This window comes from Balaenoptera physalus (genome assembly GCF_965194825.1).
Source record: "Balaenoptera physalus genome assembly, chromosome: 13".
In the NCBI taxonomy this organism is placed as follows: Eukaryota; Metazoa; Chordata; class Mammalia; order Artiodactyla; family Balaenopteridae; genus Balaenoptera; species Balaenoptera physalus.
In genome coordinates this window covers 57,184,498-57,209,894 of record NC_138892.1, presented here as the reverse complement: position 1 = coordinate 57,209,894, position 25,397 = coordinate 57,184,498, and the positions used below count along the sequence as shown (strand labels likewise).

At 36.7% G+C, this 25,397-nt stretch overlaps 1 long non-coding RNA gene across 10 annotated transcripts in view; it reads right to left on the bottom strand.

Annotated features, from left to right (window-relative positions):
- LOC309642019 overlaps positions 1–25,397 on the bottom strand; it is a 168,856-nt gene that overhangs the window by 31,775 nt on the left and 111,684 nt on the right. The window contains exon 1 of one of the 10 annotated variants that reach the window (XR_014252905.1): positions 8,010–23,964. The exons of the other annotated variants lie outside the window; for them this stretch is intronic. This is a non-coding gene — a long non-coding RNA (uncharacterized lncRNA). Of the gene's footprint in view, positions 1–8,009; positions 23,965–25,397 lie in introns of those variants that run through there. 10 annotated transcript variants of the gene reach the window in all.

The following is a 25,397-nucleotide window of genomic DNA, read 5'->3' as shown; positions in this document are numbered from 1 at the left end:
CCAAAGCAATCTACAGATTCAATGCAATTCCTATCAAACTACCACTGGCATTTTTCACAGAACTAGAACAAAAAATTTCACAATTTGTATGGAAACACAAAAGACCCCGAATAGCCAAAGCAATCTTGAGAACGAAAAATGGAGCTGGAGGAATCAGGCTCCCTGACTTCAGACTATATTACAAAGCTACAGTAATCAAGACAGTTTGGTACTGGCACAAAAACAGAAATATAGATCAATGGAACAGGATAGAAAGCCCAGAGATAAACCCACGCACATATGGTGACCTTATCTTTGATAAAGGAGGCAAGCATATACAGTGGAGAAAAGACAGCCTCTTCAATAAGTGGTGCTGGGAAAATTGGACAGGTACATGTAAAAGTATGAAATTAGAACACTCCCTGACACCATACACAAAAATAAACTCAAAATGGATTAAAGACCTAAGTGTAAGGCCAGACACTATCAAACTCTTAGAGGAAAACAGGCAGAACACTCTATGACATAAATCACAGCAAGATTCTTTTTGACCCAGCTCCTAGAGAAATGGAAATAAAAACACAAATAAAAAAATGGGACCTAATGAAACTTAAAAGCTTTTGCACAGCAAAGGAAACCATAAACAAGACCAAAAGACAACCCTCAGAATGGGAGAAAATATTTGCAAATGAAGCAACTGACAAAGGATTAATCTCCAAGATTTACAAGCAGCTCATGCAGCTCAATAACAAAAAAACGAACAACCCAATCCAAAAATGGGCAGAAGACCTAAATAGACATTTCTCCAAAGAAGATATACAGATTGCCAACAGACACATGAAAGAATGCTCAACATCATTAATCATTAGAGAAATGCAAATCAAAACTACAATGAGATATCATCTCACTCTGGTCAGAATGGCCATCATCAAAAAATCTACAAACAATAAATGCCGGAGAGGGTGTGGAGGAAAGGGAACACTCTTGCACTGTTGGTGGGAATGTAAATTGATACAGCCACTATGGAGAACAGTATGGAGGTTCCTTAAAAAACTACAAATAGAACTACCATATGACCCAGCAATCCCAATACTGGGCATATACCCTGAGAAAACCATAGTTCAAAAAGAGTCATGTACCAAAATGTTCATTGCAGCTCTATTTACAATAGCCAGGACATGGAAGCAACCTAAGTGTCCATCATCGGATGAATGGATAAAGAAGATGTGGCACATATATACAATGGAATATTACTCAGCCATAAAAAGAAATGAAATGGAGGTATTTGTAATGAGGTGGATGGAGTTAGAGTCTGTCATACAGAGTGAAGTAAGTCAGAAAGAGAAAAACAAATACAGTATGCTAACACATATATACGGAATCTAAGGGGAAAAAAAAAAAAAAAAAAGGCCATGAAGAACCTAGTGGCAAGACGGGAATAAAGACACAGACCTACTAGAGAATGGACTTGAGGATATGGGGAGGGGGTGGGGTGAGATGTGACAGGGTAAGAGAGTGTCATGGACATATATACACTACCAAATGTAAAATAGATAACTAGTGGGAAGCAGCCGCATAGCACAGGGAGATCAGCTCGGTGCTTTGTGACCATCTAGAGGGATGGGATGGGGAGGGTGGGAGGGAGGGAGATGCAAGAGGGAAGAGAAATGGGAACATATTGTATATGTATAACTGATTCACTTTGTTATAAAGCAGAAGCTAACACACCATTGTAAGGCAATTATACTTCAATAAAGATGTTAAAAAAAAATAAAAAATAAAAAAAATAAAAAAAAAAAAAAAGAAGATGTGGCACATATATACAATGGAATATTACTCAGCCATAAAAAGAAATGAAATGGAGGTATTTGTAATGAGGTAGATGGAGTTAGAATCTGTCATACAGAGTGAAGTAAGTCAGAAAGAGAAAAACAAATACAGTATGCTAACACATATATATGGAATCTAAGGAAAAAAATAAAAGGCCATGAAGAACCTAGTGGCAAGACGGGAATAAAGACACAGACCTACTAGAGAATGGACTTGAGGATATGGGGAGGGGGAGGGGTGAGATGTGACAGGATGAGAGAGTGGCATGGACATATACACACTACCAAATGTAAAATAGATAGCTAGTGGGAAGCAGCCGCATAGCACAGGGAGATCAGCTCGGTGCTTTGTGACCACCTAGAGGGGTGGGATGGGGAGGGTGGGAGGGAGGGAGATGCAAGAGGGAAGAGATATGGGAACATATGTATATGTATAACTGATTCACTTTGTTATAAAGCAGAAAATAACACACCATTGTAAAGCAATTATACTTCAATAAAGATGTTTAAAAAAAAAAAAAGAGTTCCTTCTTCAAGGAATTCATGAAAAAGACTCTGACAATTACAGGTTTCTGGTAACTGACTATACTGCTGAACTTAATCAATAAGCATTTTCAGAACTCTAATGGAAAACTGATGAACTCATAAAAGTGCTAACAAAAGATCAAAATGAAAAAAAAAATTAATTACGTGGGACTGAGTGAACTGATGAGGATGATTATAATTTTTGTGACTTTCTGTTTGAATACAAAAAGAATGACATTTTCACATTGTATAAATTTACCCTGTAGCATGTCTTCTTTTATAAATCTGTATGATTTTATTTACTCAGAAAATATTTCATCCTAATTTTTTTATTTATTCCAAAATTAACTTTATTTTTAGTCTTCCTGAAAGTTCCTTGGAAGTTCATTTTTATATATCTCAACTGGGATTTCTTCCTCAATCTTTATTAACATCTTTATCACAAGGAGAAAGATTATTGCATTTTTTTGCAATTTGGAAAATATTTTCCAACTATACAACATTTTCCAGTTAAACTGATTAAATACTGTCCTTCAGAGATGAAAGTAGGATCAGGCTGGTTTAACTCCATGGCAGTGAAATTAATGAGACTGTGTTTTGAATCAATGTTCCATCTATTAACCTGATCAAATCATGTTTCAACTAATTTGATAATTGATATGCTGTTTTAGGAAGACTCTAAAAAGGGTAGAAGGATAAGCAAACTATACTCTGATATTGTGGCAAAACTTGCAGCTTTTGTCTGTTATATATGGTCTGAGGAGGCAAGTCTTGATTGATTATCATGAAGCAATTCATGAGGATATGGGTACCTCATGGTGATAGAGAAAAGGTGAATATAAAGATCTCCCTGCTTTTATGTATACTGTTTTCCTCCTAATAAGATGTACTTCCCTCTTTCCATCTGCTAAACTCTTACGTGCCCTGAGATGCTAAACTGGTAATCGGTTCAGAAATATGCATGTGGTCTCCACTCTTCGATCTCTAATTCCTCTGAGGTTTCCACGATCACTACTTTGAATTAGGGAGCTAAACCTAAGTCAACTCAGAGCCCACTGGCAATGTCTAACTCCATAGTTCTCTTATTTTTACCCTTTTTCTTGCAACCTAGAGGGTTTCCTGTTATTTTAAAAACTATTGTGGAGTTGGTAAAAACTAGACCAGGCAGTCTTCCAAAACACTGCATTTTATATCTCAGCATGAATTTAATGCCTGTTTTTCCCCTGGTTCTGATGTGACAACTACCTTTTGGATCAGTGGATGCTTTATAGCTAGCTGTCAATATGGGAAAGGGCCTCAGGAGAAAAGAAAGTACAGTGCCGTTTCCAAAATACTTCTCTTCTCATTCTATTTGGGGGTTAGTATATGTTGATCTGATAAGCATTTATTGACACATATTTCGAAGAGCTGAGTTAATTAGTAAGACACTTCTCAAAACTTAGGGCTAAATAGGATTTTGGATGATAATCTTTCACCTTCTCCTAAGATCACATTTAACCTCTACAAGGCAGAGAATTATTATATTTTCTACTTTTAATTTTATAGCCTCTGTTTATGATCTAGCATAGGTATTTTTCATGCATTGAAACTACATGACCATCTCAAATTTGGTTGGGGTAAGAAAGGGTAGAAAAAAGAACTACTGATTCATCTTTTTTGGTGATCACCCACTAGTCCAACTTGATTCTTTTTTGTTACAAATCTTTTATGATCCCAATGTATCTTCTGCACTACTCACTTTGCCTTATTTTTAGAGAAAAACAATATAATGTCAAGAGTAATAGTTAGTAATGAAACTCAAAATTTTCTGAACACTTATGGTCTAGCTACTGTGCTAGTTGCTGAGGATTCACTGGTGAGAAAGGTCCAGTCTGTATCTACATAAAACTTAAAGTCTAAAAAACGTTTTTAGAACGTCAATTCTGATGCAAAAAACAAACAGTATGCCAAATATAAAAAGCATTTTGGATTATCTACAGCTTGGGAATATCTTTTTTTTTTTTTTAGTTTTGGAATATCTTAATCAGTCCACTCATCTCTAAAGCATGGATAATGAAGGGTTCTTATTTACTGAAATGCAAACAAACACACAAGCCATGATATATTAGTCAGAGTTCTCCAGAGAAACAGAACCAATAGGATATATAGATATGTATGAGAGGAGATTTATTATGGGAATCGGCTTATGCAGTTTATGGAGGCCAAGAAGTCCCACAAAATGCAATCTGCAAGCTGGAGAAGCAGGAAAGCCTGTGGTATAATTCAGTCCTAGTCTAAAGGCCTAAGAACTGGGGGAGCTGAAGATGTGGTTCCCAGTCCGAGGCTGTGAAGTCCTGAGAACCACAGGGCTGCTGGTATAAGTCACTGAGTATGAAGGTTTGAGAACCAGGAGCTCCAAAGTCGGACAGCGGGAGAAGATGGCTGTCCCAAGTCAAGAAGAGAGAGAAAATTCCTTTGCCTGTCTATCTATGCAGGCCCTCAACAGTTTGGATAATGCCTGCCCACATTAGTGAGGGTGGATCTTCTTTATTCAGTCTACTGATTTCAAATTCTAATCTCTTCCAGAAACACCCTTACAGACACACCCAGGAATAACGTTTTACCAGCTATCTGGGCATACTTTGGCACAGTCAAAATGACACGTAAAATTAACCATCACCCATGATGACTAAAACATATTAAATGGCAATGTAATTCTATATCAAATGTAATCGATAAAAGTCATAAAACAGTCTTGGAAATTAAGAATCATCAGTTCTTTGATGCCAAAGACTTCTTAAGCAAAACAGGGCTGTGGGACAGTGCTTGAAGGCATTGACTCTGGAGTCAGGCTGCTTGGGATTGAATGCCGGCTTCACCACTACAATGATTGTGTAAAACATTGTATGACTTCATCTTTCTCAGTTGTTTCAGTTTCCTCATATCTAAAGTGAGGATAATGATAGGATCTATTTCATGACTTGCTGCAAGGATTAACTAAGGTAATAGAAGTAAAGTGCATAGCAAAGTAAGCATACACACTTTAGCCATGAACCATTATAAATGTTACTATTCATTTGACAGTTATTTACTCAGTAGAAATGTCTAGCCCAGTGGTGAGATGTTGAAGATACATGAGACAAGGCCCCAGTGTCAGTGAGCTTACTTCCAATGACTTACTTCCAGTGAGGATGGTGAGTATACAAAGAGCTATACTTCACAAGTAGATAACAAAGATGTGTGGATTGTGCTGTGGAGAGGAAGGAATAATATCCATGGGGCAGGACAGATAAAGATGAGAACACTAAAATTGTCTGTTTATTTGAAACAAGATAGTTTTTGGTCTTCTTGAAATAGAAGAATTAAATGTTTCATGGAACTCCAACTTGAGTTTTAAATCAGGGTAAATGAACTGGTGCTATAAAACCAAGTTTATTCGTATAGAATAGATTAAGAATAGAAATAAGAAACTCAAAACTTGGCAACACTATCTCATCTAGGGTCAGGAGTTATGGAGAATATTATGAGACCACGTTTACTGAAAAATATGTTTTCCAAATAGGAAAAGAATTGCACACCTGAAAATCATAGGCAAAGAATGATTCCAAAAACAGCACTAATAGTAGTGGTTTCCCTTCAAATACCAGTTTTATCTCAAGTAGCTGACAGGTCTAAACACATGCATGCAATAGGAATGGAAAAATCACTGATTATTTTAGACTGAGGTCTTCAGCAGGCAATGAACAGTGTTTAATGCCATATGGAGGTAATTTAACATGAATTTTGAAATACTTGAGCAAGCATCATCACCAAATATGCTAAATGGAGTTACTGATTTTGTTACTTTCTAGCGTGATGATTTAGTTTTGCAATGGTACTGTCACCAAATGAGATTAATCACAATAATGATGCATCTTTTTGCTAAGGACATTATCATAAATCATTCAAATACATCCCAAGAGAAAAGGTTTCTAGTTAAACTTTCTAAATGTTATAAAATGGTTATAAAGCATGAGCTGTTGGAAGTAGACATTATTTTTATTTCACTTTGGGAGCATATGGCAAAATGATTATTCATTGATGCTGAAGTGATTTAGCGAATACACACACACATGCACAGACACTTGAGTATCTTAAGAGATATTGAAACTAATGATATTTATCCTACAATACCAATTTCATGTGGTTCCAATTACACTTATATGATGTTAGGTAACTCACTTAAAAATTGGGTCTCAGTTTCCTTATCTATGAAACAAAAATAATAATATCCATTTCATAGGATTTTTATGTAGTAACATCTTAAAAATGCTCTGTAACCTAAAAGTAATTCTTCTCCTTATTTTCTCCTTCCTCCTTCTTGCTCTTCTTCCTCTACTTGTCTTTCCCTTTCCTATTATTAATTCGTCATAATATTACCAGTTCAAATAGATATAATGTATACCCTCAGAAATACTTTGTAAGCTTGCTTCAACATTATAGACCTAAAGCTACACTCAAAGAAAATTTTGCTGTGCTAAAGCTTGAGGTTCCAGTTTTTTCTATTTTCATAGACAAGATTGTTTATCCTAAACATCTACATACCAATCACAACAATCTAGTCTCAAGTTGACAATATACTCTCTTAGCTGAGAGCTTAGCACATCAACTTTAATTTCTTTATCTTTTAATAATTACCAATTTGAAACTATTGTGCATAAAATGTGGTCTAAAATATTCAGCTGGTAGCTGATTGTAATCTCACAATGCATACCACCTATTTTCTTCACAACAGTATTGTGGAAATTTTTAAAAATTGTGAAACTCATTTCACATTCTAAATACTATTGAAATGTTACATAATGGAAAAGTGTTGGAAATATTCTTCTCAAAATTTATATTCCAAAATACTTTAGTTTTCAAGTTTGAAACTTTTTTTTTTTGGCACTGTTTTTCAGTTGAATATTAATTACTAACGGTAGATATAATGCTTAATTTAGCCACACATAGTGACTACTGGAAGGATGAGGAGAAAATGAGTTTGGCCTAAAATAAGAAAAGGATTAAATTTTTAAATATTCCTTAGAAAAACAATATTTTAAAAATCTTTTAAGAAGATGGCAGAAAGAGATATGTGAACATATGTATATGTATAACTGATTCACTTTGTTATAAAGCAGAAACTAACACACCGTTGTAAAGCAATTATACTCCAATAAAGATTTAAAAAAAAAAAAAAAAAAGAAGATGGCAGAGTAGAAGGATCTGAGCTCACCTCCTCTTATGGAAACACCAGAATCACAACTAACTGCTGAATAACCATCAACAAAAAACACTGGAACCTACCAAAAAAGATACCCTACAACCAAAGACAAAGAAGCCACAGTGAGATGGTAAGAGGGGCTCAACTGTGATAAAATCAAATCCCATACACGCCAGGTGGGCGACCCACAAACTGGAAATAATTATACCACGGAAGTTCTCACTCAGGAGTGAAAGTTCTGAGCCCCATGTCAGGCTCCCCAGCCTGGGGGTCTGGCAATGGGAGGAGGAGACACCAGAGAATCTGGCTTTGAAGGTCAGCAGGGTTTAATCGAGGAATTCCCCAGGATTGTGGGAAACAGAACCTCCACTCTTAGAGGGCACACACAGGGTCTTGTGTGCACCAGGACCCAGGGAAAAAAGCAGTGATCTCATAAGAGACTGGGCAAGACCTACCTGCTAGTACTGGAGGGTCTCCTGCAGAGGCGGGGTGTGGCTGTGCCTCAATGCAGGGACAAAGACACTGGCAGCAGCAGTTCTGGTGAGTACTCATTGGTGTGAGCCCTTTTGGAGGCTGCATTTTCTCACTAAGACTGACCCCACCCAACAGCCTGTAGGCTCCAGTGCTGGGACACCACAGGCCAAACAACCAATAGGGCAGGAACACAGCCCCACCCATCAGCAGACAGGCAGATTAAAGTCTTCCTGGGCACACAGCTCCCTGATAAACACACCCTCTGACATGGCCCTTCCAACCAGAGGGACAAGACCCAGCTCCACCCACCAGTCAGCAGGAACCAGTCCCTCCCACCAGGAAGCCTGCACAAGCCTCTTACAGCCTCATCCACCAGGGGGGCAGACAGCAGAAGCAAGAAGAACAATGACCCTGCAACCTACAGAATGGAAACCACATTTACAGAAAGTTAGAAAAAATGAGACGGCCAGAGGAATATGTCCCAGATGAAGTAACAAGATAAAAGCCCAGAAGAACAACTAAGTGAAGTGGAGATAGGCAATCTACTTGAAAAAGAATTCAGAGTAATGATAGTAAAGATGGTCTAAGATCTCAGAAAAAGAATAGAGGCACAGATCGAGAAGATATGAGAAATGTTTAACAAAGACCTAGAAGAACTAAAGAACAAACAGACATGAACAATACAGTAACTGAAATGAAAAACACACTAGAAGGAATCAATGGCAGAATAACTGAGGCAGAAGAATGGATAAGTGACCTGGAAGACAGAATGGTAGAAATCACTGCTGCAGAAAAGAATAAAGAATGAAAAGAAATGAGGACAGTCTAATAGATCTCTGAGATAACATTAAACTCACCAACATTCGCATTATAGGGGTCCCAAAAGGAGAAGAGAGAGACAAAGGACCTGAGAAAATATTTGAAGAGAATATATGAAAAATTCCCTAACATGGGAAAGGAAAGAGTCACCCAAGTCCAGGAAGCACAGAGAGTCCCAGGCAGGATAAACCCAAGGAGGAACATGGCAAGAAACATAGTAATCAAACTGACAAAAATGAAAGACAAAAAAAATATATTAAAGGCAACAAGGGAAAAGCAACAAATAACATACAAGGGAATTCCCATAGGTTATCAGCAGATTTCTCAACAGAAACTCTGAAGGCCAGAAGGGAGTGGCACAATATATCTAAAGTGATGAAAGGGAAAAACCTACAACCAAGAATACTCTACCCAGCAAGGATCTCATTCATATTCGATGAAGAAATCAAAAGCTTTATAGACTAGCAAAAGCTAAGAGAATTCAGTACCACCAGACCAGCTTTGCAACAAATGCTAAAGGAACTTCTCTAGGCAGAAAAGAAAAGGCCACAACTAGAAATAAGAAAATTATGAATGGAAAAGCTCACCAGTAAAGGCAAAATTACAGTACAGGTAGGAAATCATCTGCACACAAATATGATATCAAAACCAACAATTGTGCAGACATAGAAAATGGACTTGAGGACACAGGGAGGGGAAAGGGTAAGCTGGGACAAAGTGAGAGAGTGGCATGAACATATATGCACTACCAAATGTAAAACAGAAAGCTAGTGGGAAGCAGCCACATAGCACAGGGAGATCAGCTCCATGCTTTGTGATCACCTAGAGGGGTGGGATAGGGAGGGTGGGAGGGAGACGCAAGAGGGAGTAGATATGGGGATATATGTATATGTATAGCTGATTCACTTTGTTATAAAGCAGAAACTAACACACCATTGTAAAACAATTATATTCCAATAAAGATGTTAAAAAACAAACAAAAAACCCCAGCAATTGTGAGAACAGTAGAGCACAAATGCAGGATATTGGAAATGCATTTGAAATTAAAAGACCAGCAACTTAAAATAATCTTGTGTATATACAGACTGCTGTATCAAACCTCTTGGTAACCACAAACTGAAAATCTACAATAGATACACACAAGAAAGAAAAAGGAATCCAAACACAGCACTAAAGTTAGTCATCAAATCACAAGAGAAAAGAACAAAAGAGGAAGGGAAGAAAAAACATCTACAAAAACAAATCCAAAGCAATTAACAAAAATGGCAATAAGAACACACATGTCAGTAATTACCTTAAACATAAACAGATTAAATGCTCCAACCAAAAGACACAGACTGGATGAATGGATACAAAAATAAGACCTATATATACACGCTGTTTACAAGACACCCCCTTCAGATCTAGGGACACATACAGACTGAAAGTGAGGGGATGGAAAAATGTATTCTATGCAAATGGAAATCAAAAGAAAGCTGAAGTAGCAATACTCATATCAGACAAAATAAACATTAAAATAAATACTGTTACAAGAGACAAAGAAGGACACTACATAATGATCAAGGGAATCAATCCAAGTAGAAGATATAATAATTGTAAATATATATGCACCCAACATAAGAGCACCTCATTATATAAGGCAAACACTAAAAGCCATAAAAGGAGAAATTGACAGTAACACAATAATATTGGGGGACTTTAACGCCCCACTTTCATCAATGGACAGATCATCCAGACAGAAAATTAATAAGGAAACACAGGGTTTAAATGACACATTAGACAATGAATTAATTGATATTTATAGAGCATTCTATCCAAAAGCAGCAGAATACACATTCTTCTCATGTGTACATGGAACATTCTCCAGGATAGATTCCATCTTGGGTCACAAATGAAGCCTTGGTAAATTTAAGAAAATTGAAGTCATATCAAGCATCTTTTCTGATTACAACACTATAACATTAGAAATCAATTACAGGAAAAAACTGTAAAAAACACAAACACATGGAGGCTAAACAATATGTTACTAAATAACCAATGGATCACTGAAGAAATCAAAGAGGAAATAAAAAAAAATACCTAGAGACAAATGACAATGAAAACACAATGATCCAAAACCTATGGGACACAGAAAAAGCAGTTCTAAGTGGGAAGTTTACAGCAATACAATCTTACCTCAGGAAACAAGAAAAATCTCAAATAAAAAACCTAACCTTATACCTAAAGCAACTAGAGAAAGAAGAACAAACAATATCTAAAGTTAGTAAAAGGAAAGAAATCATAAGGATCAGAGCAGAAATAAATGAAATAGAGATGAAGAAAACAACAGCAAAGATCAATGAAACTAAAAGCTGGTTCTTTGCAAAAATAAAATTAATAAACCATTTGCCAGACTCATCAAGAAAAAGAGGGAGAGGACTCAAATCAATAAAAGTAGAAATAAAAAAGGAGAAGTTACTACTGACACCACAGAAATACAAAGGATCATAAGAGACTAATACAAGCAACTCTATGCCAATAAAATGGACAACCTAGAAGAAATGGACAAATTTTTAGAAAGGTACAATCTCCCAAGACTGAACTAGGAAGAAATAGAAAATATGAACAGACCAATCACAAGTACTAAAATTGAAACTCTGATTAAAAAAACTCCCAACAAACAAAACTCCAGGACCAGATGGCTTCACAGGTGCATTCTATCAAACATTTAGAGAAGAGTTAACACCTATCTTTCCGAAACTATTCCAAAAACTTGCAGAGGAAGGAACACTCCCAAACTCATTCTATGAGGCCACCATCACCCTGATACCAAAACCAGACAAAGATACCACATAAAAAGAAAGAAACAGACCAACATCACTGATGAACATAGATGCAAAAATTCTCAACAAAATACTAGCAATCTGAATCCAACAATACTCTGAAAGGATCATACACCATGATCAACTGGGATTTATCCCAGGAATGCAAGGATCTTTCAATATCCACAAATCAATCAGTGTGATACACCAGGGGTCCCCAACATTTTTGGCACAAGGGACAGATTTTGTGGAAGACAATTTTTCTACAGACCAGTGGCGGGTGGGGGGGGAGATGGTTCAGGTGGTAATGTGAGTCATGGGGAGCAGCAGATGAAGCTTTGCTCTCTCGCTGCTCACCTCCTGCTGTGCAGCCCGGTTCTTAACAGGCCGCAGACTGGTACTGGTCCGTGGCCTGGGAGTTGGGGACCGCTGTGATACACCACATTAATAACTGAGGAATAAAAACCATATGATCATCTCAATAGATGCAGAAAAAGCTTTTGACAAAATTCAACACCCATTTATGATAAAAACTCTCCAGAAAGTGGGCATGGAGGGAACATACCTCAACATAATAAAGGCCATATATGACAAACCTACAGCTAACATCATACTCAACAGTGAAAAGTTGAAAGCATTTCCTAAGATCAGGAACAAGACAAGGATACCCACTCTCACCTCATTTATTCAACATAGTTTTGGAAGTCCTAGCCACAGCGATCAGAGAAGAAAAAGAAATAAAAGGAATCCAAACTGGAAAAGAAGTTAAACTGTCACTGTTTGCAAATGACACAATACTATACATAGAAATCCAGAAGATGCTACCAGAAAACTACTAGAGCTCATCAATGAGTTCAGTAAAGTTGCAGGATACAGAATAAATACACAGAAATTTGCTGCATTTCTATACACTAACAATGAAAAATCAGAAAGAGAAATTAAAGAAACAATCCCATTTACGATCACATCAGAAAGAATAAAATACCTAGGAATAAACCTATGTAATGGGGCAAAAGAACTGTACTCTGAAAACTACAAGATGCTGATGAAAGAAATTGAGGATGACACAAACAGATGGAAAGATATACCATGTTCTTGGATTGGAAGAATCCATATTGTCAAAATGACTATACTATCCAAGGCAATCTACAGATTCAATGAAATCCCTATCAACTTACCAATGCCATTTTTCACAGAACTGGAACAAAAAATCTTAAAATTTGTATGTGACACAGAGGACCCTGAATAGCCAAAGCAGTCTTGAGAAAGAAAAACAGAGCTGGAGGAATCAGGCTCCCTGACTTCAGCCTACACTAGAAAGCTACAGTCATCCAAACAGTATGGTACTCACAGAAAAACAGAAATATAGATCAATGGAACAGGATAGAAAGCCCAGAAATAAATCCACACACCTCTGATCAATTAATCTACGACAAAGAACATAGGACTATACAATAGATGAGAAAAGACAGTCTCTTCAATAAATGATGCTGGGAAAACTGGACCGCTACATGTAAAAAAATGAAATTAAAACATTCTTTAACAATATACAAAAAAATAAACTCAAAATGAATTAAAGTGCTAAATGTAAGACCAGATATTACAAAACTCTTAGAGCAAAATATAGGCAGAACACTCTTTTACATAAATCGCAGCAATATCTTTTTTTAATCTGTCTCCTAGAGTAATGAAAATAAAAACAAAAATAAACAAATGGGACCTAATTAAACTCAAATGCTTTTGCACAGCAAAGGAAACCATAAATGAAACGAAAAGACAACCCACAGAATGGGAGAAAATATTTGCAAACAATGTGACCAACAGGGATTAATCTCCAAAATTTACAAACAGCTCACGTGGCTCAATATCAAAAAACAAACCACCCAACTGAAAAATGGGCAGAAGACCTAAATAGACATTTCTCCAAAGAAGATATACAGATGGCCAAGAGGCACATGAAAAGCTGCTCAACATCACTAATTATTAGAGAAATGCAAATCAAAACTACAATGAGGTATCACCTCACACCAGTTAGAATGGGCATCATCAGAAAATCTACAAACAACAAATGCTGGAGAGGCTGTGGAGAAAAGGGAACCCTCTTGCACTGTTGGTGGGAATGTAAATTGATACAGCCACTGTGGAGAACAGTATGGAGGTTCCTTAAGAAACTAAAAATGGAGCTACCATATGATCCAGCAATCCCACTCCTGGGCATATATCTGAAGAAAAACATAATTTGAAAATATACATGCACCCCAATGCTCAATGCAGCACTATTTACAATAGCCAAGACATGGAAGCAACCTAAATGTCCATCGACAGATGAATGAATAAAGAAGGTGTAGTACATACATACTATAGTGGAATATTCCTCAGCCATTTAAAAGAATGAAATAATGCCATTTGGAGCAACATGGAGGCACCTGGAGATTATCATACTAAGTGAAGTAAGTCAGACAGAGAAAGACAAATATCATATGATATTGCATATATGCAGAATCTAAAAAAAATGATACAAATGATCTTATTTACAAAACAGACTCATAGACTTAGAGAACAAACTTATGGTTAGTGGGGTAAGGGTTAGGGGGAGGGATAGATTGGGTGTTTGGGTTTGACATGTACACACTGCTATATTTAAAATAGATAACCAACAAGGACCTACTTATTGTATAGCACAGGGAAATCTGCTAAATACTCTGTAATAACCTAAATAGGAAAAGAATTTGAAAAAGAATAGATACATGTATATGTATAACTGAATCACTTTGCTGTATGCCTGAATCTAATACAACATTGTTAATGAACTATAGTCCAATATAAAATAAAGATTAAAAAAATCTTTTAATCTGATACATGCTACATTTCATGTCTCTTTATTGAAATAAAAAGAATGAAGTTAATTTCAATCCTACTCTCAAAAACATTTTAAATATCCAATGGTTGCATTTTTATGAATGAAACCTATAAATTGATTAATCGAAAACAAGTAATTGATCACACTACAAAATACTGGAACAGAGGAATTTGGTTTTCTGTGGTGTCTTGACTATTTAGTTTAACGGTCAGGATGGGCTTAAATGAGAGAGCTTGGGGTCCTTCGATAGGATAAAAAACCCTTGAGGGTGATCAAAGGTGATTACTTATTACCTGTAAGGGAAAGAGAAACACCAGTGTGTGTTTCTTCTAGCTACTTATTATTTCCGCGCCTGTTTTCCCATGTATAAAATGGTAATCATAATAGTATCTACCTACCTCATACTGGTACTGTAAAGAATACATAAGTTAAAAGTACTTAAAAGTCTTCCAGACACAAAAGGTTAAGCAGTAGTCAGAAGAGAGTTGCCAGGCAAAAAAAAAAAGTGCTGTCTCTGTATGACTTCATATGGTTTTTAGAATAAGCTTCTTCTCAGCTCCTTCACTTTACCTGTCTTCCCTTCTCTTCTGTCTCTTCTTTCTTCTCCTCTTGTGCTCTGGCCCTCCTGTAGCTATGACCATTTTATTTTTCTCTCTCACTCTCTTACTTTCTGACTCTGAATTTCATACTTTCTCTCTGAATTCCCATCCACCTGTTCTCTTCTCTCAATCTCTTTCAGTTCGTGTCTCTTCCTTTTTGATATTCAAAGATTTTTAAAAATAAAAATTCTTCTTGACCGTCAGTGAATCTGATGGTCACTGGAGGGGTAGACCTTGAAGTTTGAATGTTGACAGAAGAGGGTCCTCCAGAGAGATGCCCTCAGTGTTGTAAGGGGGGGCCTCTTCTGTTGTGGGTAAAGGGGTCACAGTGAAGCCACCAGGGCTGCCCCAAGAGGAAAAGCATTGATTTCATAGGTTCCTATGACACAGGGCACCTGTGCATTCAGTAAATACCTTTATCCTGACTATATGGGGTGCTGGTTATAGGTCCAATGCCAGCTATATTCATCACTGATCTACTCATCATGCTATGGCAAGGAACCAAAATACAAATGAGTTTGTGTCTTTCTCGATTGAGCACCACAAAGCTGAACTGAAAGCTTTAGGCAGGTTGGGATCCAATTGTTTTATTGTGTCCCACTTTTTTCTCCTTAAAATACATCATGGTTTCTTTTTTTTAACCAAATAAGTTTGAATCTTACACTTCATTGGCTAAAATTTGTTAAAAATATACTCTGTGCATCAGGCTCTATAACAAGCACTTTAAAGATACCATCATATGTGATCTTTCCACAGTTATAAGAGGTATTATTTTTATTTTACACATAAAGAAACTGACACTCAGAGGATTTATGTAATTTGCCCAAATTTATACAGGAAAAAATTGTCACAGTACGGATTTAAACCCAAGCAGTCTGCTTCCAGAGCTCAGATTCTTAATCATTATAGATGGATAGAGGGAACAAAGTTTGTGTGGCTGCAGTTACTTGTTTCCCTGCAAGAGATACAGAGTTGGATCTTCAATAGGATTTCTATTTAGTTAGAAAATGTAGAGATATTGATGTAAAATACTGAGTAGATCTATGCTGTGAACTTTGAAAGGCACAAACGTTTGTGCATGTATCTTTCTTATTTGTACAAAACATTAATTCAACTAGATTCTTTCTTTTAATCTTTGTTTTCTTATCTAAATTGATCTCAGCATATGTACTTAGTTTTTGTCAGAATGTGTATACAAATAGCACTTAAATAGCAATCCATTGATGAGAGCTCCCATTATATTCTGAGCTGTATTAATTTTTAATGTACCAAATGCAGGCAAGTTCCTGGACAATGCTGAATCATCTCACATCCTGTGGTTCATCTTCAACGATGTCATGATCTTACCAGACAGTAAACCAATTCTCTGGAGAATGCCCACCTTGGAGGGCCAATGTAAGCCATGACTAATGAGGTCATTATAGAAAAGGCAAGCGTTATTTTAGGATAGGAAAGCCCTTTTCTCTTGTGTGTTTGTTTTGGGCTTTGATTTTAAGTGTTCTGTTTATTTTCAAGCACAGAGTAGCACAATTTTATTCACGTGTTATCTGAACATTGAATAGATTGTAAGATCAAAAAGACCTCTGGTCATGTAAGAAATATCCTTGGAGGGAAACAGAAAATGGGAATCACTCCTAACATTTCTAAATTATAGACAAGAGTCAAGTACCTATACACTGTTTACTGTCATGTTTGTATGTTTCATTGCCTCGCTAACCCTCCTGAGGAAATCAGTGGCACGGACAATGGAAAATTCTGTTTTATCTGTTTTACATATGTGAAAGCAATCTATTTGAATAGAAGAGATATTGGGAAATGGGGCTCTATTTTAGAATAGACTTGGATTTACAGAAGTTTTATCGCCCTTCAGAGGCTGTGAGTCCTTTAATTCTTTGGTAAAACTGGAGTCACCATAGAAATACAACACAAAAAAATTGACTGAGAAAATTAACAGTAGCTCACATTTTGGAAAACTATACATTAAAATTCCTTTTTATATCTGACTTCGAATGTGTATTTCACCTCACTGTAAAACGTTATAAAATTTTGTAATACGTAGTCAATAATTAATTAATAAGGCAGAAACCTGTAAAAATGTGCATTACAATGAAGTGTTATATAAAAATATAATGCTAAAAACTAGATACGAATTTGTAAACCAAAAGTGAGGTAGATTGGAGATCAAAAAAGTAGAAATTTTAACAATTCACTATACCACAAGAAAATTATATTATTTTGGGGTACATCATGACTACCAATTTGTCCCAATATTTTTCTCTCTCTCCTTCCTCCCTCCCTCCCTCCGCCACACTCCCTCTCTCTCTCTCTCTCATTCCATCTCTCTCAATGAGAACATTTATAGATCATGAATGTTTGAAAGTGCTCATTATGAGAAAAGGAAAAGAGAGCCAAATTTTAAAGGGGTGGCTTTCTTTTTCCTAGGCTTAACTCTTCATTATTCAATTAGCTGTGCTTGCAAAATTGAATGAGAAAACAGTTTTACCTGAAACTAATTAATTGCACGTCCTTTAATTTGAATGTTCAAATCATCTAATTCAACAATTATCATATGCATGTAAAAAGGGAGCTTTAGAAAAGATGTCTTTGAAAACCTACTTCACAATCTTTTCTGTTCATTTCTGATCCTTGCACAAAGAGAAAATACTATTAATTGAGCCATTTTTGTGACACAAAATAGCTTCCTTTATGACAGAAAGACTAACATTGCGTTTGTAAAAGCTACAAGGCTTTTAGAAAATTAGTTATTATATAAAGAAGAGTCATTAGTTGTATTTTATTTACGACATAAGTAAAATATTCTATGGTTGATATTAAATGTAATCTTACTGGATCCTTGTGAGTCTAGAATTAATATTTAAAATATTTGTATTTCTGTTTACTCCTTCTTGTTATATACCAAGTATTTTATCTGATTTGAAATAATACATAAAATTTCAGAGGCACATTGTAATATTTATAACCCTTCAAACATTCGACTGGATGTGTTTTTATCTTGAATGTGTGAAATGTCTTCCTCCTTACCTAATAGTAATTGGTATCTCTTAGCATTGAAACAACAAATTTAACAGCCAATAGATGGCACTGGAAGTATTCAGAACATACTCTTTATCTTTTCCATTCCATTGAATATGATTATTTCTGAAAGTAAATGACAGTTTTTAAATTTAAATTAAAAACATAGGCATATTCAGAACATCCATGGTGAAGAAACTCAAATATTTAGTTGTTGTATTCCTGTTGAAAATTTTAGCACCCTAACAATATGAAACAATGCCTCTTTCTCTACCATGTTGTAACTTATCAGTGTGTCATTCAAAGATATTTTACCACCACCTGCTAGGATTTCTGGGGAAGTCTGTACGCTCACTCGGTATGTGTGATATCTGCAGAGATTTCATTTTTGGTACTATTTTACTGCTTATTTTGATCCTGGTAGGGTGAGGATTACTGAGAAATGTAATTAAGTCTTTTCATTACTGGTCCTCACCTGGATCTTTCTAAAGCCAACTTCACAAGTAACCTTTTCATTCTCTGTAGTAAACAAGCCCACAAAATATTCAATGAATCACGCATTGTAAAAGAGAAAATGCGTGACAGCACTTCAGCACAGACTGCAGTGAACAGAGTAATCCATTTATAGGATGGGACTAATTTCCCTCTAAAACTGGCTAACGATGGGCTTGATTATGTAAAAGAGCCCATGTGGAGTTCAACGAAAATGCCACATACATAGAAAGCCAAACTAGCACTATATCTGTTTTGTTAAGTGAGATCCAGTGTCTATGCCCTAATCTTTGCCTTTTTTTTTTCAGTTACATCAACTGTCTCACAAAGCCAGGTGATATTTTCAGGGAAGTGTTATCAGCATGATGCAGCACCAAACATTACAGCTATTCTATCTTCATATTACATCCCACCACTTTTTCAAAGCTCTGTCTTAGGGACTTCCTGGTGGCCCAGTGGTTGAGAATCCACCTGCCAATGCAGGGGACACGGGTTCGATCCCTGGTCCGAGAAGATCCCACATGCCGTGGAACAACTAAGCCCATGTGCCACAACTACTGAGCCTGCACTCTAGAGCCCGTGAGCCACAACTACTGAGCCCGTGCACCACAACTGATGAAGCCTGCGTGCCTAGAGCCCGTGCTCCGCAACAAGAAAAGCCACCGCAATGAGAAGCCTGTGCACCGCAACGAAGAGTAGCCCCCACTTGCCGCAACTAGAGAAAGCCCACACGCAGCAACAAAGACCCAACACAGCCAAAAATAAATAAATAAATAGATTTATTAAAAAATAAAAAATAAATTTAAAATATATATATGGCATTAATTTCCAAAATGTTTTAAAAAAAAAGCTGTCTTAAAACTATTGAAGAAGCTCTTGCTTTCATCTAAAACAAACATAAATCATTGCTTTATGAAAATTCAGCACCTAGTGAAACTTACACATAGCTAGAGAAAGACCACATTTCAATCTATTTGCTTATGCATAATAAAACATTTGTTGTTAACGTGCTGATATTCTGTTCATACTAATACTGTTTCTTTTATGTGAGACATCACCATGAAATAAATGGATACATGTATTTATATTGATATGCATATTTCATGATGATTATGTATTTCATGTATGTACATATGAAGTAAGGCAATGTGTCTGGAGGGCCTAATACAGTGCCTGGTTATTTTTAGAGTACCTACTAAGATAGGTTGCAGGACAATCAGCTGAAATAATGTGTTGCCTATTCAAATACTAAATATATATTTTTAGCAATAATGTTTGTGCACCTCCCTTCACTTTACTAAAACCATTAATCTTTAATATCAGGCTTTAAGAAATTCTCTAGATATTATTTCTCATAGGAATATTTAGTGCCTTAGAAATCCTTGCATAAATGTGATCATATTCCCCTAACTTCTTATAACCACACTAGCTTTATGTATTATACAAGGAGTAGGAGAATTTTTTAATTCTTCCCAAGAAGATTAGATACATTTTCATGAGTTCTGTGACATGTACAGCTGAACTAAGGCAATTCTTTAATGTGCCTAAGGATGTTTGAAGTTCATACATAAAGCAGGGGACACATAAAGGAAGTGTCCACAAGTGACACTCAGAGACTTCTGGAATTCTATAAGGGGAAATTCCTATAGAATACTGCACTGTGGCCTGCAGATACTTTAATGTTCAATTATACAACAGTGTGACTTTGAGGCTTGGGCATCTAGAATGACAACATTCATCTTGATGTCTGCATTTTAGTCTCAATGATATTTCCTTCCTTCTAAAATCATTAGGTTCTCCTTTTAAACAGAGAAAACAGACAGATCACAACTACTCTTTTGTTTTGCAAATTAGGTAAAAATTTTAGAGCAAAGAGTGTGGAACTGTATTAAAGTTTAAGAGTGAACATTCAGCTGTTATGCTGCAAGGTTGTCAAGTAAGATGTTTGTTGCATATGAATGAATGAATGAATAGGTGCACTGTATTATCCACACAACTTTGTGCCAAATTTGGTAACAGGAAGTGACTCAAACTAAGAGGAAATAGGAAATTTGACTGGCAATGTTTAATTCAGTTTACAACAACAAAATAAATGTTAAAATAAAGCTACAAGTCGTCTTCATAGCCCAGGAGAAAACATATAAATCAGAGATTTTTCCTGTCTGTGTTTTCATGGACTCAACCTAATGTTTGATGAGCTCTAAGTTTAGTCAGGAAGCCAACAAATTATAGGGGGTGACTTTGGGCAAGTAAATTACCTAAGTTCTCGAGCCCTCAGCCATCTTATTAGCAGAATAATTTTACCTACCTCATAGGGATGTTTTGAGAATTATATTTTAAAATGCATGTACTGAAGTGAAATGGTGCCACTACTGTTAACAGTCTGGCAATATCTAGTAAATTAAACATAGTTAGACATATGACTCAACAATTCTACTCTTAAGAATTTACCCAAAATAATTGAAAACAGGTGTTCAAATAAAAACTTGTATACAAGTGTTCATAGCAGCATTATTCACAATAGTCCAAAGAATGAGAACAAGCCAAATGTCCATCAACCAATGAATAAGTAAACAAAATGTGGCATATACATACAAAGGAATATTATTCAGGCATAAAAAGAACTGGAGTATTAATACCTACTATAACATAGATGAGCCTTGAAAACTTGCTAAGTGAAAGAAACCAGGTCACATATTACATGATCTCATATAGGGGAAATATCCATAATAGGTAAATCCATAGAGACAGAAAGCAGATTAGCAGTTTGCAGGGGCTGGGAGGAGAGAGGAATAAGGAGAAGCAGATTATGGGCATGGAGTTTCCATGTGAGGTAATGAAAAGGTTCAGGAACTAGATAATCATGGTTGTGAAACAACATTTTGAATGTATTTAGTGCCACTGAGTTGCACATTTTAATTTTAAGTTATGTGCATTTTACTACAATTATAAAAAATAAAAATATAACAGGAAAAAATGTATATGTTAAACGTTCTGAGCTCTCAGCATTGACCAATGGACACAGTTTTGAGCTTGCCATGGTTCTTTGTGATGTGCTGCATGTGTGAAGACTAAGAATCAGTCAAGGGAATATTGATAAAAGACTCTAGCCTGATGAAACCACAATGATGCTATAGCTTTGAATCTTAATTTTACATCAACTAATTAGCCAAAGCTGCATTGTGAAGAGTTCGATGTCTAGTCTGGTAGAGTTCTGTAGTTGTTGATAATATTTCTAATAATAATAAGTACACTGTGACAGAAAAGACATTTTTTCCATTATGGTTGCTCACATGAAAAGTGCTCTTTAAGGGTCATGCACAGGATCCACTTACGTTAGAATTAAAGATAACAAAGAGATAATTTAACCCAACTACTTAAACGTTTAGATGAGAAAACCAAGACCCAGAATAGTCAAATAACTTACCTAAGATTAGTGAATGGGGATATGTGACATTTTGATGCTACCTAGCACTTTTTATTGTCAAAAATTTTGTCAAGTAACAGATACCTTCCTGCCTATTCCTGATCCCCACCTACGCTTTATTTAATCAGCCTTGCAGATACAGATGCTGGTTGGAGAGGTCTGTTACACACACATTACTTGGAAATATATTTCCAATATTTTTACGCTTTCATGCCAATACCCATGCCAAGATATCACATTTTGCATTGATAATTAGTGGCAGATTGGATAAGAAATGTGTTGCCTGATTTCCAAGTAACGTTCCCTTATTCCGGAAACTGGTGTAAACATAGCCTTATAATCAAAATATGCTGTTCACCCTTCTGTCCCTTGGTAACCCCACCACTACGTCCCACGTTTAAGTGCCGTCTACTCAGTGCTCTTCTTCTCAGAGCTGGCTCATTTGAAGAATACTCTTGCTTTATATCATTCCTTAATGGAGAAATTTCTCAGATAGCATCTCAAGGACATCCAACTCTGTTTTTTACTACCGCGGGGCCATCGATAGAAGTGTCTAACAACTGATTATGATCTACTCACTGATTGGCAGGTATTAAACACTGGATGATTCAAAGAGAACTATGGATTCTGCCCTTGTCATTACCAAAGACAATGAATCCTCTCTGAATAAAACAGGTCATGGAGTAAGGGTGTTCCTAAACCCCCAACTTTGTTCTTCCTGCTGGCACTCTGCTTAGTGCCTGACAACTTGCCTTGCACGCAGCTGTCCCTCAGTAAAGGGTCAAATAATGAACATTTGAGCTCTGGATAGAGAAATCTCCTCTGTAAAAATATAGCTTCTAATCATATCTCTCATCTTAAAGTCATAACCCAATTTCCATGAGTATATAGTACTAAGAATTGCACACACTTCTGACTCTATCTTGAAAGATATTCTTTAGATACAGTTTTAATAATAATGTGCCACTAATAACCATTTCAACCACTGCCATATTCCTAGTGTCAGTACATCTGAATCTTGAAAAAAATCTTGCTCATCTTTACCTTCTGACTGAAACTGTTGACTTAATTTGACTTGATGTTTTCATTGTTACCTAATAGAGGCTAGGCTAAGCACACTTAAATATACACTAATTGACTGTTTGGGAATAATCACCCATTATTTCAGACGCCGTGATCACAAATGTCTTTTCTAAACCATTTGGCTTTAAAAGAAAATCTAAATATTTCCCAAGACTCGGTTAGAAAATTTTGATTATACCATATGATTAGTGGATAATTATTTTCTTACTTGAATTTAATATCACCATTTACTTTTAAAATCAGAAAAAAAGGTAAACAGAGATAAGGAAAAATACATATGCACATGTCAATCAAATATTCCTGAACTCTTTGACATATTTTGGCATATACACTCTGGTTTTCATAAAAATAATCAACTGCAAAAACCATCTTTCATATAGCCATCCCTAAAATGCCTCCATAAAAGTAAATGCTGGGGCTTCCCTGGTGGCGCAGTGGTTGAGAGTCTCCCTGCCAATGCAGGAAACACGGATTCGAGCCCTGGTCTGGGAAGATCCCACATGCCGCGGAGCAACTAGGCCCGTGAGCCACAACTACTGAGCCTGCGCGTCTGGAGCCTGTGCTCCGCAACAAGAGAGGCCGCGATAGTGAGAGGCCCACGCACTACGATGAAGAGTGGCCCCCGCTTGCCGCAACTAGAGAAAGTCCTCGCACAGAAACGAAAGACCCAACACAGCCAAAAATAAATAAATTAAAAAAAGTAAATGTTTACTGAATTCAAGCTTAAAGAAAATGTATGCCTGACTTACTGTCTTAGCCTGGCTCAGGCTGCTATAACAAAATCCCCCATACTGGGTAGTTTATAAACAACGGAAATTTACTGCCCACAGTTCTGGAGGCTTAGAAGTCTAAGATAAGACAGCAGCGTGGTCGCCTTCTGATGAGGGCCCTCTTCCTGGTTCACAGCTGGTATCCTCTCTCTGTGTCCTCACATGGTGGTAGGAGCTAGGGCTCTCTCCGGAGCTACTTGTATAAGGCACAAACTCAATTCATGACGGCTCCATCCTCTCTCTGTGTCCTCACATGGTGGTAGGAGCTAGGGCTCTCTCCGGAGCTACTTGTATAAGGCACAAACTCAATTCATGATGGCTCCATCCTCACGGCTTATGCACCTCCCAAAAGTCCCACCTATTAATACCATCACATAGGGCATTAGTACTCCAATATATGAACTTTAGGGGAAAACACACACTCAGACAACCACACTTAACCAAAATTACATAGTGGAACTAGAACTAGAATAAAAACCCAGAAATTAACCAACCAACACTCTTTATATATGTATTTTTGTATTAAGTTAATTTCAATAGATTAAGGTAAGAAATACCTATCCTGATTAGGAAAATCTCAAGTATATTGTGTTAGATTGTTTATGTGAGTATATGCACGCACAAGTATGCATGTGTTCAGTGCCTGTAATGCGGTGAGGGAGGAAAGGAGGCGTGGAAAGAGGTATGAATAAGACACAATTCCTGCCCTCAAAACACTTTTTTTGCCTTAGAAGCAGTTAAATAAAGAAAACTTATTTTGATTTCTGTATAAGCAGCTTTGATTAATATTTGCTTAAACACTGAAATGGAGAAAGTGTCATCGTATGAAAAATTCACTTGCCTTCTGCGCAACGTAGCAGTTCTTTTATCCATACCTAATTGACTTCCTACTAAATTTCCCACCAAACTAATTTCAAATTCCCTCTAATCTTCTCAAACGGTCTGATCAACCCCTGTTTTTCCTTCCTACAAGCAGACAACCCTGCATTGACTTTATTGAGATTAAGGTCATCAGATAAGAGCTCCCTGAACTATCTTTCCCTTGTGCCAAAATTGTCTCTGAACTATTACCCATGTGTCTCTATAGCTTTTTCCCTAAGAAGTGTCCTTTCTGAACTAAGATTTCTCTGCAAATAACAGTCCTGTGCTGTTATTCTACATTTCCTCCTCCCAATCCGTACGTGGTTTCTCTGTCTTCCTCTGCCCTGCTCCGAGTTACTGAAGACTAGCCTCTTCAGACTACCTCACTCAGCCACTCACACGCTCTGATTTTCAGTTTGGTTTGGAAAATGGCAAGCAGTGAAAGGAAATTAGAGAGTGGGAGGAAGAAGATACCAGAAGATTTATTCCCCTACCCCTGTCTTTTGCTTAGCTCCTATGGGTACCCCTCTTCCTCTGCTTCAGCTCTCACTTGGACTTGGCTAAACCATTCATCCCCCGAACCCCGTGCCCCCTCAGGCCAAGAGGTTGTAAAGACTTCCTGCT